Raw genomic sequence first — 18,246 nt, 5'->3', positions numbered from 1 at the left:
CAGACGGCACGAAGACGTGCGTTGCATGATCAGAAACCTTGGACCACCAACTTGGTTTGTTACGCTAAGTTGTGCAGAATATGCATGCGAAGATTTACATGAGTTCCTACGCATTGCAAACAGCAACAGAAACAACACAGAAATATTAACACCTGGATAACTTTGCTCTCTAGATCCAGTTAATGTCTCAAGATATTTCCATCATCGTTTCATTGCAATGCTAAACTTTATTTGCAATAAAACTGTTCCTCCCCTTGGAGAAGTGCAACACTTCTTTTGGAGAAAAGAATATCAAGCGAGAGGAGCACCACATATTCACATGCTGTTATGGATCAAAGGTGCACCGAAATCTGGGCACGACAGTGATAGCACTTTTTTGCAGTTTATCCAAAAATATGTCACATGTTAAATCCCTTCACAACAGACACATAGTGAGCTGCATGGGCAGAATTTACTATTTCAAAGACACAAATGTGGCAAGTATTTTTGCCGCAAATACAAAAAGATAAATACTACACCAAATGCCGCTTTGGTGTCCCTAGAAAAGTTACAGGAACAGGTGAAGTAAACAACTTCATGTCTTCAGTTCGACATAGTGTTAAAGGTAAATCACCTAAAAACACGTGTTACATAAAAGAAGGGAAGAATCAAAATATATCAATGATTACAATGCAATCATTGCCCTATTATGGAATGCAAACATAGATGTGCAGTACATTGCAGACAATTCAACTGCTGTTGCACAATATGTTACAGCCTACTTAACAAAAGCAGAAAAAACACAGCTTCAAGACCTCTGGGATGACCTAGCATCAGACAAAACATTATCACAGAAATTGTACAGCCTAGGCATAAAAATGCTCTCTCATAGAGAATGTGGAGCCTATGAAGCAGCAGCTTGTTTAACCAGCACTGCTTTGTATGGAAAATAGGACAACATAGTATGGCTCAGTCTTGGTCCTGTAAAATCTAGAAAAAGAGTACTAAAATCATATGAGGACATGGAAACAATTGCCAAAAATGATCCCAACAACCAAGGCATTCTTAAAAACAATTTACTGGACACATACTATCTGAACAGGAGTACCACTCTGGAAAGCATGTGTCTATACCACATAGTTCAAAACTTTGCATACAAAAATAATGTAAAACCCAATGAAAGCAAACGTAGATATAGAGTGACCGATTGTGAATGGAGCTTAGTGAAACTTAACAAACGAAGCTTAATTAATCATGTCAAATTGTCATGAAAAACTCAACAGAAGAACTATATAACATGTCTCTGTTACAACTTTTCAAACCATGGAGAAAAGAGGAAGACATACTAGATAATTATGAGTGCTATGAAGATGCTTTCAAAGCAAATGAAAGCACTATCACTGATGTGAACGTTACGCAGTACAAAGCAATGTTACACAATGAGCAACAACAGGAAGAAGAACTTCAGGCCCAACTAGATAAAGACTCTTCCGACAGTAGTCAACCTTCTGTAACAGGAAGTCAAGAACCATTAGAACAACCAGTAATAGCAAATGAGGCTGAAGTAGCTATGGCAGAAGTAGAGAACACCATGTATCAGTATCAAGAAGATACAGAAGACTTAACTGTACAACAAGCAAAACTTAACAACGATCAGCGCACCATTTTTGAAGATGTAACAAAACAAATTGTACATTGTGTACAACACGAAAATAAAGAATGTACCTGCCAAAATTACAAACCTATACTGCTGTACGTCAGTGGTGAAGCTGGATCAGGAAAAATATTCTTAATCAAAATCATCAGCAAGTTCCTTCAACAATTGACAAACAACAAACTGTCAGCTGTTGTAACAGCCCCCACAGGTTTAGCTGCCTACAACATAGGCCGTGTGACTTTACACTGATTACTACTGCTTCCAGTAGAGAATCAAACTAAATTACACTACTACAAACTTTCTGCAGAAGCTGCAATGGAATTTTGAAACAAATGAAAATGCTACTAATAGATGAAGTGAGCATGGTCTCCAACCTAATGTTAGCTTTGGTTCATCTCAGATTGCAAGAAGTACTTCAAAATAATAACGAGGAACTCTTTGCAGGGAAACACATTATCGTTTTCGGAGATCTTCTACAATTGACACCAGTGAAAGGTGAACAGATTTTTAAAACCTTAGGCCACAAACTCTGCGGGAAAACTGTTGGTAGCATAGGTAATGTTAACCTTTGGCAACATTTCCAATACAGTGAATTAACTGAGAACATGCGCCAATCTGCAGATCTCACTTATACCAACATCTTAAAAAGTATTAGAGTTTGTGTATTATCGCAAGAAGCACAAGCTGTATTGAAAAACCGGCATATGCATGCACTTTATGGCGATAATGCATGTGCAACTGATGTTATGGAACAAATAGCGCACCGAAATGTCAATTGTATGGCCTTAATGCCAACTCTTGCAAGCTGTTTGAAATTCAATGAAACTATGTTAAAGAAAGAAATGCAAGCAATAATAGAAATTAGCACCACAGACAAACTAGACGTACATGGTATGACAGTACCCATGTGTGAGCAAGCCACAACAAGACTAGTTTAGAAAATTCAATCTCCAACACAGCTGGCTTGGAAAAAATATTGAAATTATCATGAAATTGTAGAGTAATGCTTAAATGTAATCTTGACGTAGAGCAAGGGCTAGTTAATGGAGCACTGGGCACAGTTGTTGGATTTCAATCATGCCCACGTGACAGCAACATTCAGTTTGTAAATATTTGCTTTGATAAAGTTTCAGAAGTGAAAAGGATAGGGCGCTCAATTGCTCGATTCCTTCTCTTCAAAGACATGTATGTACGTAGAGAGCAATTTTCTCTAACTTTTGCATATGCAGTTACCATTCATAAATCCCAAGCTCTGACCCTAGAGAAAGCATTGATAGATATAGGAAACACAGTGTTTAAGGAAGGCATGAGCTACGTAGCATTATCACGCTTACGTACACTTGACGGTCTATTGCTAATAAACTATGATTCAAGTAAAGTCAAAGCTGATATTCCTTGCATTCTAGAATACAATAGATTACTTTCACTGTACACCCCTCATCTGAAACAATACCCGGTTCCAGATAAAGTGAAACGTGGTAAAAGAAAATTAAATGAAACAGAAATGCAACAGAATGGAACAGCAAATTCTGCAAAGAAAAGAAGCTAAAGTTTCATCAATTGCCACAAACATAGAAGAACCTATTAGGGAATGTAAACCAGGCACGTCGGCAAAGAAGCAACAGAAATACCAAAAAATGCACTCAGATACAGAACTTGCTGGCCCATTCAAATTTACCAATGAAAGTGGGGTAAGTTGCTATGCAAATGTAGCAATGAATATTCTATTTCAATTGCCACCAATTATTAACAATATTTACCTGCACAGTACAGACCAATTGTGTTTGCAAATGATAGTGCTGCATAGAAATGCAACAAGCAATCCTGACAACACATACAGTTTTCATGGAGTAAGGCAACAATTGGACGCCTGTGCTGGAATGGTGAGATTCACTATGAACTCACAAGAAGATCCACAAGAATTTCTAATGTATATACTATTAGTATTGGAAAACAAAAGCATACCTATAAATGAAATCTTCCAAATATCGTACATGTGGAAACACACATGCACTCTCTGTCGCAAAGTGATACAGGAAGACATCCCAAATGAGCGATTTGTGTATGTTTCCATACCAAATACTGAGAGCATTCCATTTCAGCAACCGGTACAAAATGCAAACCTTGGCAGATTATGTAGTATTTGCAATTCAGACAATCGCTCCACCTTACTGATACAATCACATAGTGCCTACATAATACTTATGCTTCTACATTACAATGCAGATTGCACCAAAAACAACTGCAAACTGACTGGATTCACACACAGTCAAGTGTCACTTGGAAAGAAAACCTTTACAACAGTAGGAATAATCTACCATGCAGGAGCTACAACCAATGCAGGACACTACACTGCATACAATAAAAATAATTCTGGATGGGTTGAATGTAATGATAGCACCATTACTCTAAAGCAGAGGTTACCAGTTAACCTAACAAATGCGTATTTAATGTTCTTGAAGCCAAAATGTACAAAATAATGTATACTTCAAGATTGTCAACAAAATATGTCAAAGACTACAGACAGTTAGAATACGCCCACAGGTATCTAACTACCCAACAGGATGGAAGAATGACACAAATAAATGATTATCGCAGATCATTGGAAACAAATGCACAGGCAGAATACACCTATAGGTATATAACTGTTGTTAAAAATCATCAGGAAGGCAACAAAGAAAACATTAATGGGAAAGATGAAGGAAACAGGATGTAACAACGACACAAATGAATGAGTATCACAAATCTGTAGGAACAAATGCACAGTTAGAATACGCCTACAGGTATCTAACTGTTCTTAAAAATGGGCAGGAAGGCAATAAACATAACATTGATCAGAAAAATGAAGAAAACATTGAAAGGAAAAAATGAAGTACTTAGTACCATAAGAAATGAAGTTTTTTTTTAATCCAACAAGGATTTTTTCCCCAGACCCAAGGATTAGAAAAGCAGACACAGAAACTGAGCGCAATGCACAGTACACTGGTTTGTAAACTAAATATGAGGGTCCAAAAAAAAAGATAACTGCCTATTATGCAATGTGGTAAATTTGGAAAAACTGCAAACACTAACACACCTTTTTCTTTCATAACAGAAATGGAAAAAGTGATACTTCCGCCAAGTACGATAACCAATTTAAAAAACGTTTATGGATTCTGAACAAAGTAAGGAGTAAGTATATTGGCAGACATTTTCTACACATGGGAATCCACTCGTCTAATCTATGGTACTAATATGCTGCAGTGCCTGTAGGCTGCCCTTTCATCTTCGGTGAGTAACCTACCACCTACACCTTACAACCAAGTTTCAAGGAGTACAGGTCCTATCCACAACCATCGCTGCATATGTGAAACATGGTCCTTGTAAATTAGCTGCTTATACATTTACTTTTCGGACCATCTTCTGCAGCCATGAAGTGAAGACACTAGGGCATCAACACAACAACCACAATCCACCACACCCATATTTACTTGTAACTCCACTGCTTATGACTTCAGTCTTGCATGCATGGGCTTTATCCATGCACCCAAGAATGCAGGGTCTCCCCACAACCACCTCAGTGATGTGTGGTAGTGGGGGTTATTATGTAGGTGTGCTATCCTTCAGTGCGTCTGCCCAGAGGATTCACTCCTAGCTGTATGTCTGTGGATCTTACATGGGATGGGTGTGCAGTGTCTTCCATGTCTAATACTTACCACTTTGTTCTTGGGTGCGCACCCAAAACTGCACGCACTCCCCACAACTTGCCAATCAAAATGCAACACTACGGGTGTATGCATGGGTGGCACATGCGGCGGTGGTTGTGGCCAGGGCCTACAGTCTTGGAAGTAAGGCCTTCAGCCTTCGGCCGACAGCCATGCATCCAAGACTCTAGGCCCTGGCCACAACCACCCATGGCGGCGTACTATTGAATATAATAATAGCCATTGGAAACAATAATGTATTCACGGCATGTTGGCAATTTCAATGTTCCCTAACACCACTCGTGTCCTTACAAATATAACAACTCCCCCGTGCAGTGCACGGGCTCAAATACTGGCCTTATTGGACCCCTCATTTTCTGTGCATACAAGGAGGCCATAGAACATACGTCATTAAGTAGGTATAAGTGTAATGTGCGTACAAGATGTCCATACACATTACATCATGACGCGCGACCCCCAGAACAAGTGCATTAATCACCCATATCTCAAGACTGTAGCCCCTGGCCACAACCACCGTAGCATGTGCCACCCATGGCGGCGTACTAATGAATATAATAATAGCCATTGGAAAAAATTATGCATTCACGGCATGTTGTCAATTTCAATGTTGCCTACCTATACCCGTGTGCTTTCAACAGTTACAAATTTCCTGTCCACTACATGGACTGAAGTGTTACAAATTTCCTGGCCACTACATTGACTGAAGTGCTATCGTTACTACCCCCCACATTTACTGTACATACAAGGTGTCCATAGAAATTACATCATGACGCCCAAAGTACAAATGCATAGATCACCCATTTCTTACTGTCTGAACCTTTCCCAATGCTCTGTGACACAGCAAAATAGGTTAATGAAAAAAGCATGTGTACGCTGATTGTTGCTTCGCTTTCCGCGGATCCAAGATGTCGGGTGCATCCAAACCATCTGACGCAGAACACATCTCGCAGCAGCCAATGGGCAGAGACGTCGCGTGTACGCGGTCATGACGGCAGCCCCTCAGCCAATCCGTTTCTTGTTCGTCGACCGAACAGGGAAGTGTGACCGCGGAGCGAACATAGATATCACTAATTATTTCAGACCTACTTTTTCATAATTGTAAAGAAACATACTGCACGTATGGTGACCAAATTTACAAAAGCACACTTTCTGGACCAAGCCCCTGTACATGCCACAGATTTCGTCAAAATCCATCCAGCGATTTCACCTGTAGCTGTACGCAAAGTTTTTCCCCCATTCAGTCTATGGGATAAAAAGACGTTTTGGGACCCCCTCCTATAACTCCGCTCCCCCTGGATGAAGTCTCACCAAACTTTACAAAATTCAGAGTGGCCCATATACTTTTTTTTTGCAAAGTTTGGTGAGGATTCGTCCAGGGGGAGCGGAGTTATAAGCCGCCCAAAAAATGCTCTTCCTATGGAAACAGCAACTTAACCATAACTACCGTGGCCATGTAATATATATATATATATATATATTTATATATATATATATATATATTCAGTGAAAAAAACTTTGTTAAAGGGACGTTATGGTTAAGTTGCGCTACTAAAAACCTATGAAATTCAGTGAAAAAAACTTTGTTAAAGGGACGTTATGGTTAAGTTGCGCTACTAAAAACCTATGAAATTCAGTGAAAAAAACTTTGTTAAAGGGACAAGTATAGAAGCACGTGCTTTTCCTCTACTCTTTCCAACTGGCAAAGGAGGAAGATATGATGATAGACCTATTCAAATATCAGCTTCAGAATACCGCTCATTACGGATGTATTCTGAAGATCCCAGATTTAGACAAAATGTGGAATACATATTCCACCTACTCTTTGAAAGTGAACTAGCAACTTTATGTTACGGAGTTGCACACATATTAAAATCAGGATCACACTTTCAAAATATGACAGCTACACAATTATTAGAGAAAGTGCAACAAAAGGATGAGATTTTACAATCAAATATTACAAATCTATTAGCAAATATGCGTGGTACTAAAGAGTACTGGTTTCAACGTCATGGAGATGTACGTTGTATGATCAGAAACCTTGGCCCACCCACTTGGTTTGTTACATTAAGTTGTGCAGAATATGCATGGGAAGATTTACATGATTTCCTACGCATATCAAATAAAAACAAAACAAACATAGATATTCTAACACCTGGAGAACTTTGTTCTTTGGATCCTGTTAATGTTTCAAGATATTTTCACCATCACTTCATTGCTATGCTACATTTTATTTGTAATAAAACTGTTCCTCCCCTTGGAGAAGTGCAACACTTCTTTTGGAGAAAAGAATACCAAGCCAGAGGAGCACCACATATCCACATGCTTTTATGGATTAAAGATGCTCCTAAATTTGGTCAAGACAGTGATGCCACTGTTTTACAGTTTATTGAAAAATATGTCACTTGTCAAATTCCATCAGAAGCCACAAATAGTGATCTTTGTGCACACATTTTACAATTTCAAAGACACAAATGTGGAAAATATTGTCGTCGCAAATACAAAAACAAAGGCAAATACTACACCAAATGCCGATTTGGTTTCCCTAGACCAGTTACAAATACAGGTCAAGTAAACAACCTCATGTCTTCAGTTAGACATACTGTTAAAGGAAAGTCACCTAAAAATACATATTACATAAAAAGAAAAGAAGAAGAAAAATATATCAATGATTATAATGCAATCATTGCCCACTTATGGAATGCAAACATATATGTGCAGTACATTGCAGACCATTCTACTGCAGTTGCACAATATGTCACAGCATACTTAACTAAAGCAGAAAAGACAGAGCTCCAAGACCTCTGGAATGACCTGTCATCAGATAAAACAGTATCTCAGAAATTATACAGCTTGGGCATAAAAATGCTCACCCATAGAGAATGTGGATCTTATGAAGCAGCTGATCGTTTAACTGGTACTTCATTGTATGGTAAATCTGAAATTATAGTATGGCTAAGTCTTGGTCCAGCTAAATCTGGAAAAAGAGTTCTAAAATCATATGAAGATATAGAAACAATAGCCAAACATGATCCCAACAGCCAAGACATTTTAAAAAACAATGTATTGGACACATACTACCCAAACAGAAGTAATACTTTGGAAAACATGTGTCTATACCAAATAGCCCAAAACTACACATACAAAAATAATATGAAACCCGATGAAAAAAAGGTAAATATAGAGTGACAGACTGTGAAGGCAGCTTAGTTAAACTCACTAAACCAAATTTAATTAATCATATCAAATTGTCATTGAAGACTCCTCAACATAAAGAAGTATATTACATGTCCCTGCTACAACTCTTCAAACCATGGAGAAAAGAAGAACAATTACTAGATAACTATGACTCATATGAGGATGCTTCCAAAGCAAATGAAAGCACTATAACTGATGTAAACTTTACACAGTACAAAACAATGTTGCACAATGAACAGCAACATGAAGAAGAACTCCAAGCTCAACTAGATAAGGATACTCCTGACAGTAGTCAACCTTCTGTAACAGGAAGCCAAGAACCACTGGGAGAACCACTAATAACAAATGAGACAGAATTAGCTATGATAGAAGTAGAAAACACCATGTGTCAGTATGAAGATAAGGAAGACTTAACTATACTACAATCAAAACTAAACAATGAGCAAAGTAGCATTTTTCAAGAAGTAACAAAACAAATTGCACATGGTGTAAAACATGAAAATAAAGAATGTTCCCGCCATAATTATAAACCTATACTACTGTACGTCAGTGGTAAAGCTGGTTCTGGCAAAACATTCCTAATCAAAATCATTAGTAAGTTCCTTCAACAATTGACAAACAACAAACTGTCAGCTGTGTCACTGCCCCCACAGGTTTAGCTCCCTACTACATAGGTGGTGTTACATTACACCGATTACTACTATTACCAGTAGAACACCAGAACAAATTAGACTATTACAAACTGTCTGCAGAAGCTGCAATGGAATTACGCAGAGTATTGAAACAAATGAAAATGCTACTAATAGATGAAGTGAGCATGGTCTCCAACCTGATGTTAGCTTTGATTCACCTCAGATTACAAGAAATACTCAAAACAGACTATGAAGAGCTCTTTGTAGGAAAACACATTATTGTTTTTGGAGATCTGCTTCAATTAACACCAGTAAAAGATGAACCTATTTTTAAAACATTAGGGCACAAACTCTGCCGTAAAACTGTTGTCAGCATTGGAAATGTCAACCTTTGGCAACATTTCCAATACAGAGAATTAACAGAAAACATGCTCCAATCTGCAGATCTCACTTATGCCAACATTTTAAAAAGTTTGAGAGTTGGTATACTTTCTAAAGAAGCAGAAGCAACATTGAAAACCCGGCACATTAATGCACTTTATGGCGATAATGCATGTGCTACAGATGTTATGCAACAATTAGCCCACAAAAATGTCAATTGTATGGCCTTAATGCCAACTCTTGCAAGCTGTTTCAAATTCAATGAAATCATGCTAAGTAAAGAAATGCAACCAATAATGGAAATTAGCGCCACAGACAAACTAGATGTACATGGTATGACACTACCCATGTGTGACCAAGCCACAACAAGACTAAATAATTTAGAAAAATCAATCTCAAACACAGCAGGCTTAGAAAAGATGTTAAAATTATCCTTAAATTGCAGAGTAATCCTTAAACGTAACCTTGACGTGGACCAAGGACTAGTTAATGGAGCACTGGGTACAGTTGTTGGCTTTCAAACATACCCACGTGACAACAAAATTCAGTTTGTCAATATACTCTTTGACAAACTTTCAGAAGTAAAACGGATAGGACGCTCAACAGCTAGATTCCTTCTCTTCAAAGATATGTATGTACGCAGAGAACAATTTTCTCTAACTCTTGCATACGCAGTCACAATTCATAAATCACAAGGTCTTACCCTAGACAAAGCAATGATAGATATTGGTAACACAGTCTTTAAAGAAGGCATGAGCTATGTAGCACTATCACGCTTACGTACACTTGACGGTCTATTTCTAATCAACTTTAATGCAAGTAAAGTAAACGCTGATATTCCTTGCATTTTAGAATATAATAGACTTCGCTCACTATACACTCCCCATCTAAACACATATTCTGTTCCACAAAAACTAAAACGTTGTAAAAGAAAACTAAATCAAACTGAAATGCAACAGGACATCACTGGAAATCCTCCAAAGAGAGTAAAAGAAACTAATACTCCATCAAGTACCACAAACAAAAAAGAATCAATTAGAGAAAGTAAACCAGGTACTTCTTTAAAGAAGGAAGACAAACTCCAAAAAAAGCAGTTAGATACAGAACTACCTGGACCATTTAAATTCTCAAATATAGTTGGTGTAAATTGCTATGCAAATGTAGCAATGAATATTCTATTTCAATTACCACCAATTGTTGACAACATTTACTCACACAGTACAAACCCATTGTGTTTGCAAATGTTAGTACTTCACAGAAATGCAGCAAACAATCCTGACAACACATATAGGGGCCAATTCATAGAATTCGGCGCACAAGTGGCGCACGCGGCTGGCGCACAGTGTGCGCGTGCGGAAGTCTGCGCCAGCCGCGTGCGCCGAAACACATTCAGGCGCACAGCGTATTCATGGATTCCAACATCCACAACCAGCCGTGGCGCAGAGTGGCGCAGCGACCCTGCAGCAGCGTCAGTTACGCCCCCAAGAACGCCCCTCGCGCAGGGAAAAGCCATCAAAATCCCCAATCCAGCGCAAAGAGCAGCAGCAAACGCAGAGCGGGGAGCGTGTATTTCAGGGGTGTGCGGGTGTTCCCACACGCGATAGGCCTGGGTACGTGTATTACAGGGGTGCGCGAGAAAATCTACACGCGATTGGCCTGGGTACGTGGATTTCAGGGGTGCGCGAGAAATTCTACACGCGATTGGCCTGGGTACGTGTATTACAGGGGTGCGCGAGAAAATCTACACGCGATTGGCCTGGGTACGTGGATTTCAGGGGTGCGCGAGAAAATCTACACACGATTGGGCTGGGTACGTGGATTTCAGGGGTGCGCGAGAAATTCTACACGCGATTGGCCTAGGTACGTGTATTACAGGGGTGCGCGAGAAAATCTACACGCGATTGGGCTGGGTACGTGGATTTCAGGGGTGCGCGAGAAATTCTACACGCGATTGGGCTGGGTACGTGGATTTCAGGGGTGCGCGAGAAATTCTACACGCGATTGGGCTGGGTACGTGGATTTCAGGGGTGCGCGAGAAATTCTACACGCGATTGGGCTGGGTACGTGGATTTCAGGGGTGCGCGAGAAATTCTACACGCGATTGGGCTGGGTACGTGGATTTCAGGGGTGCGCAAGAAATTCTACACGCGATTGGGCTGGGTACGTGGATTACAGGGGTGCGCGAGAAATTCTACACGCGATTGGGCTGGGTACGTGGATTTCAGGGGTGCGCGAGAAATTCTACACGCGATTGGGCTGGGTACGTGGATTTCAGGGGTGCGCGAGAAATTCTACACGCGATTGGGCTGGGTACGTGTATTACAGGGGTGCGCGAGAAATCCTACACGCGATTGGGCCTGTGCGAGTGGGGCAGTGTATTACGTGGGTGTGCGGGAAGTTGAAGAGGTGAATTGCCAGTGTGGGTCCTCCCAGGTCTCCCCTCTACCCCCTCCACGACCTCTGCAGGCAGCCCACACCACAGGGGACTACCCTGCACCCCTGGTCATGTCCCGCAGGCAGCCCATCCACCATGGGCATGCCCCCCAGCCAAGCCACATGTCCCCTTGCACCCCCACCCCCCAGCACCGTGGGGCACCTGCCAGCAGGCCCCCAACCATGTCCCACTCATGTCCCCCTGCACCCCCACCCCCCAGCAGGCCCCCACTCATGTCCCCCTGCACCCCCACCCCCCAGCAGGCCCCCACTCATGTCCCCCTGCACCCCCACCCCCCAGCACTGTGGGGCACCTGCCAGCAGGCCCCCAACCATTTCCCCCTGCACCCCCACCCCCCAGCAGGCCCCCACTCATGTCCCCCTGCACCCCCACCCCCCAGCAGGCCCCCACTCATGTCCCCCCACCCCCCAGCACTGTGGGGCACCTGCCAGCAGGCCCCCAACCATGTCCCACTCATGTCCCCTTGCACCCCCACCCCCCAGCACTGTGGGGCACCTGCCAGCAGGCCCCCAACCATGTCCCCCTGCACCCCCACCCCCCAGCAGGCCCCCACTCATGTCCCCCTGCACCCCCACCCCCCAGCAGGCCCCCACTCATGTCCCCCCACCCCCCAGCACTGTGGGACACCTGCCAGCAGGCCCCCAACCATGTCCCACTCATGTCCCCTTGCACCCCCACCCCCCAGCACTGTGGGGCACCTGCCAGCAGGCCCCCAACCATGTCCCCCTGCACCCACACCCCCCAGCAGGCCCCCACTCATGTCCCCCTGACCCCAGGTCCTGACGAAACGCAATCATGGCAGTAATGGGCAGCATACCCAGCACAAACACCCAGCCAAGGATTGCATCCACCCACATAGTAGATGCAATTACATGATACAACCCCAATGGCAAGTATGTAAATGAACACATGTCCGTCACACACACATACACAATGGGTGCAAGTGAATGTCAAAACCCATATCATGACATGCATGAAACCAATGAGAAAATACCACAAATGTAAGTAATAAATATATGTATTAAAGATGAAAATGAAGTAAAGAAATAAAACACACAACAATGGGGATGAAAAAACAAATGGTCCATGTCCGAGAACTAATAGAAAAAATCAAAAAACAAAGGAATCCAAAAACTAATGTAGTCCAAAGCAAAATAATGGGGGGAAAAAATAAGGAAAAACCATTGCCTCATGGTGAACACAAATATGAATCCAACAAATGTTTTCCAAACATCAAACTATGTACAAGAATATCCCAGGGTCCATGAGCCCAACACCATAAATGAAACCTACTACTACTAACTAATAAAAAAAATATATACAGAAAAGTGGCCATTGTCCGAGCGGTCCAAAAAAAACTTAAAAAATAAAGGAAACCTAACACTAACTAACTAAAGAACTATATACAATGGCAGCGGGCAAGTCCTGCGGCTCACTCTGTGATGTTGCCGGCCAGGGCATCATCGAACTCCTTGTCGATGTCCCGGAGGCGGGACTCTGTCCTGGCCCCGAGGTCTCGCAGGGACAACCCCGTGTCCACCTCAAACTCCCTGCGAGCTTCCTCGAGGCACTCAGCCCGCCTCAACGCCCGACGCATGGAGATCTCCGCCCTGACCATGGTGAGCCGCTCCTCTTCCGCCCGCTGCCGCTCCGCACCTATCGGCTGGACCAACTGCTCCCACACGGAAGACACTACCATCCCAGGGTTCTCCTGCCCTCCGGCCGATGCCTGCCCCTCTGATCTTGATGGCCCCGAGCCATGATGCCTCCAACGTCGAGCCTGCTGCTGCCTCCGACGCCACTGCCTCTGCCAGCACGACGGCATCCAGGCTGATGGAATCCACCGATGCCGTCGTGCACGTGCCCTGCCAGATGATGCCGGCACATCCTCCATCTGCAGGGGGACAGTTGCTGGTGTGTCCACCCCTGCTGGACCTTCGACTCCCGACTGTGGCAGGGATGGGGTCCCCACCGAGCTGGCTGCGTTGGTCGGGGCAGGTCCACAGGGGGCCCTGGTGGCATCTGGGCCGGAAGACGGCATGGAGCACGACTGGCGCATAGCCTCCACAGAGGAGGAGAGGGTCGCCAGAAGGCCACACACATGTAGGAAACCCCCGACCATGGCGGCTCCCAAATGGTTCACGTACGCACGGTGCTCTTCGTGATGATGTGCATGCTCCTCCCGGGAAGCATGCACCTCATCACGAATGCCAGCCGTGCGCAACGCGACACCAATCAGGACCCTCTCCACACGGCCAGGGGTCCCCTCGTCCGCAGGTAGAGGAGTGTCAGATGACATGGACATCTCCCCTACCTGCGGACGGGCCTGGGATGGGGCATCCCTGCTGGTGCATGGTGGTGCAGTCACAGTGTCAGGGACAGTGACATGCACAGGCACCTCCACGGCGACCTGTGCTGCCTCCTGCCCCTGGCCCTGGACTGCACCACTTGCACCGGCGGGGATGCCCCCACCAGGCCCCATGTGTGGCTCAGTAGCGGCCTCCTCCCCCTCTGTGGAAACCACCAACCTGGATGTCTCCACGCCATCTTCCGCCGGTGCAAGCCCCTGTGGGGGCTCACCCACCCCTTCCGCTGCAGCCGTGGCGGCATCCCCCCCGCTCTGCTCCACAGCGCCTTCTCCGCCCTCTTCTTCACTTGCCACTGTGTAGAGGGAGACATAGAACACAAGCATCAGGGTACTGTACAATGGTCCCCTAGACAGGAAGCAACAGCAGATGAGTGGCACTGTCATACATCACTTCCATCATGTCCCTCCACAACACATGGGTCAGTGCAGGCAAAACACATACAGTAACAGGCATGGCGCATGCCATGGACATTGGCATACATGACCAAGGGACTCATGATTCATACAATGTTGGTTTTAAACTCACCATCTGGTCTTGGTCTTGCCATCACATGCACACACCTCACCGTAGTTCCATCCATCTGGCCTCGTACACCACAGACGCAGTGGATACAAGGATGACTAGGCTGCATCAGTGAATCTGAACATTGTCACAGACATGTGTCATGCATCCATGGCATTTACAAGTCACAGACACGCAGGTCAGACACACACACATGGACACCATACGTGTACATGGGACCAGCACCCATCCCTCACCCCCACCCATGTCCAGGAACAGAGACTGCCATGCTTCCATGTGTCCATTCCGCACAGAGCCCCCCATGTTGCAATAGAACACATGCACCAACCATGTGGTTCACACATCACTGTACTCACATGCCTGACCATGATGTCCCTGCACACACACATACGTACATGGCCTATGTCACACATACAGGCAGGTATCAGACAACCAGCACACTGCAACATGCCCTGTCTCACACAGCAATGCTTGGCCACTTACCGGCCAACTCCAGATGGGTCTGCCTCCGAAGGATCTGGGCGTGGAGCGCTGGGTCTACGCGTTCCAGGACCCTCATCTGGATGTCACTCAGGCGTGCCCGGTCCCCCTCCGCGAGGCGCCGGGCCTTATTGAGGGTCCTGGACCTTAAGTCCTCCCAGCGCTTCTTGATGTGCTTGATGTCGCGGGTTGCCACCCCCTCCGCGTTGATGGCAACCACTACATCGTCCCAGATCCTCTCCCGTCCTTCCTTGTTGGCGCGTGGTCTTCCGAAGAGGGCATCATAATGCCCCAGGACATGCTCCACCAGGACACCAACTTCCTTCTGACTGAAGCTGGTGGCCCTCTGCCTCTCTGGCTGGGGGTCGCCACTGGTCTCAGATGGTGCTTGCCCCGACATGGCGACCCCCGAGGCAGGCGTGGGTGGGCAACTGGGTCCTGGGGCTGGGCTGTGGAGCGATGGTATCCCAGTCGGGAGTCTACTGTTCCAGCAGGGGTGGCCACAGCAACTGGACCACTGCAGATGGCTGATGTGCAGGCACCAAATGGCAGGGCACGGTGGCAGCAGGCAGGCAGGCAGGCAGGCAGCAGCAGATGGCACGTGGGAGGCTGCTCGGGGCACTGGGGGGCAGTAATTCGGCCTTCTGGGCAGGAGCGTGGTCTTCCGTGTGTTTTCGCGTGGCCAGCTTGATACGGAGTGATTTGGCACGTGAAAAATCTGCACGTCAGCGTGTAATTCGAGGAAAGGCCCTTAGCGCGTTAGCGCGTCAGCACGCGTACGCGATTTCATTGGACCAAAGGCCCTTACAGCGTAAGCGCGTCTGTGACGTTTTGCGCACGGGCGTTGCCCTGGCAGGGCTTGGAGATCCCGCGTGCCTTTATGTTCTGTACGTGCTTTTCGTGCGGTGCGTGTGTTTTCCATCCGTTGGGGTTCACACGCTATTACTTCACAGCGGGTGTTGGCTACGCGTTCTACTACACGCAAGGCAGACGGTGAGTGGTACCCCGCTCCCCCAGGCCCGATCGCGTGAGAAAATTCCCGCGCACCCCTGAAATACACGCGCCCAGGCTATTCGCGTGTAAAACTTCCCGCGCACCCCTGAAATACACGCGCCCAGGCTATTCGCGTGTGGAACTTCCCGCGCACCCCTGAAATACACGTACCCTGCTGAAATCGCGTGTAAAACTTCCCGCGCACCCCTGAAATACACGCACCCAGGCTATTCGCGTGTAAAACTTCCCGCGCACCCCTGAAATACACGTACCCTGCTGAAATCGGGTGTAAAACTTCCCGCGCACCCCTGAAATACACGCGCCCAGGCTATTCGCGTGTAAAACTTCCCGCGCACCCCTGAAATACACGCGCCCAGGCTATTCGCGTGTGGAACTTCCCGCGCACCCCTGAAATACACGTACCCTGCTGAAATCGCGTGTAAAACTTCCCGCGCACCCCTGAAATACACGCGCCCAGGCTATTCGCGTGTGGAACTTCCCGCGCACCCCTGAAATACACGTAGCACGCTCCCCCAGGCCCGATCGCGTGAAAAAGTTCACGCGAACCCCTGTAATACACGTAGCCCGCTCCCCCAGGCCCGATCGCGTGAAAAAGTTCACGCGAACCCCTGTAATACACGTAGCCTGCTCCCCCAGGCCAGGTCGCGTGTGTGACTTCCCGCAAACCCCCGGAATACACGTACCCCGCTCAATCGCGTGTTTGACTTCCCGCGCAACCCCGAAATACACGTGCACCGCTCGCACAATTGCTGTATGTTGCCACTTTTGTAATGCGCAGGGACGCTACCGCCTGCCTTCGTGTGGCGGACGTGTATCGGCTTGTGCGTGTCTTTCGCTGTGCGTGGCTTTGCCCTATTCGGTTCCATGAATACGTGTGGTTCGGGTGCGTGTGGGCGTTCCCTCTGCTTCCCTGCAGTACATCCCCAGTTACGCCCTTGTTTTCGCAAGTTGTTCCCCATTCCGCGCGTTACGCCCCGTGTTCCGCCCACTTTCTAGTGTATGCGCAGAGGTTGTGCGCTTTCACTGTGCGCGTCGCGCACGTCTTTCGGGATGTTGCAGTGACGTGTGCGCCATGCACGGGTTTGGCGCACATCCCGAGGAAGACATGCGCAGGGACTTCCATGAATCGCACGCGTGCGCGTGCGCCTCTTTTTTTCCGCTTGCGCCTGCTTGCGCCTGCTTGCGCCTGCTTGCGCGTAGATTTTCGGCGCACGTTTGTTCCATGAATCGGCCCCATAGTGTTTTTGGAATAAGACGACAATTGGACTACTGTGCTGGAATGGTGAAATTCACTATAAACTCACAGGAAGATCCACAAGAATTTCTAATGAAATTCAGTAATTTCTAACAAGTACTGGAAAACAAAAACATACCTATAAATGAAATCTTTCAGATTTCATACATGTGGAAACATACATGCACTCTTTGCAACAATGTGACACAAGAAGAAATCCCCAATGAACGCTTCATATACATATCAATACCAAATTGTGAATCCATTCCATTTCAGCAACTTGTACAAAATGCAAACCATGGTAGATTATGCTCTACCTGCAATTCAGATAATCACTCCACGTTAGTAATACAAACAAATAGTAAATACGTAATACTAATGCTTCTACGTTACAATGCAGATGGTACCAAAAACAACTGCAAGCTGACTGGATTCACACATGGTCAAATATCACTTGGTAAGAAAACCTTCACAACAATAGGTATAATCTACCACGCAGGAGCCACAACCAATTCAGGGCACTACACTGCATACATAAAAAAGAAATGTGGATGGTTTGAATGTAATGATAGTACCATTACTCTAAAGCAGAGATTACCATGTTCTTAAAACCAATATTTGATA

At 45.5% G+C, this 18,246-nt stretch overlaps 1 long non-coding RNA gene across 3 annotated transcripts in view; it reads left to right on the top strand.

Moving 5' to 3' along the window:
• Positions 1-18,246, top strand: part of LOC138504724 (uncharacterized) — a 198,180-nt gene that overhangs the window by 159,793 nt on the left and 20,141 nt on the right. The gene's annotated exons all lie outside the window — the stretch shown is intronic.

This window comes from Ambystoma mexicanum, chromosome 11 (genome assembly GCF_040938575.1).
Source record: "Ambystoma mexicanum isolate Mex_15411 chromosome 11, UKY_AmexF1_1, whole genome shotgun sequence".
NCBI lineage: Eukaryota > Metazoa > Chordata > Amphibia > Caudata > Ambystomatidae > Ambystoma > Ambystoma mexicanum.
This window is presented reverse-complemented; position numbering and strand designations above follow the sequence as displayed.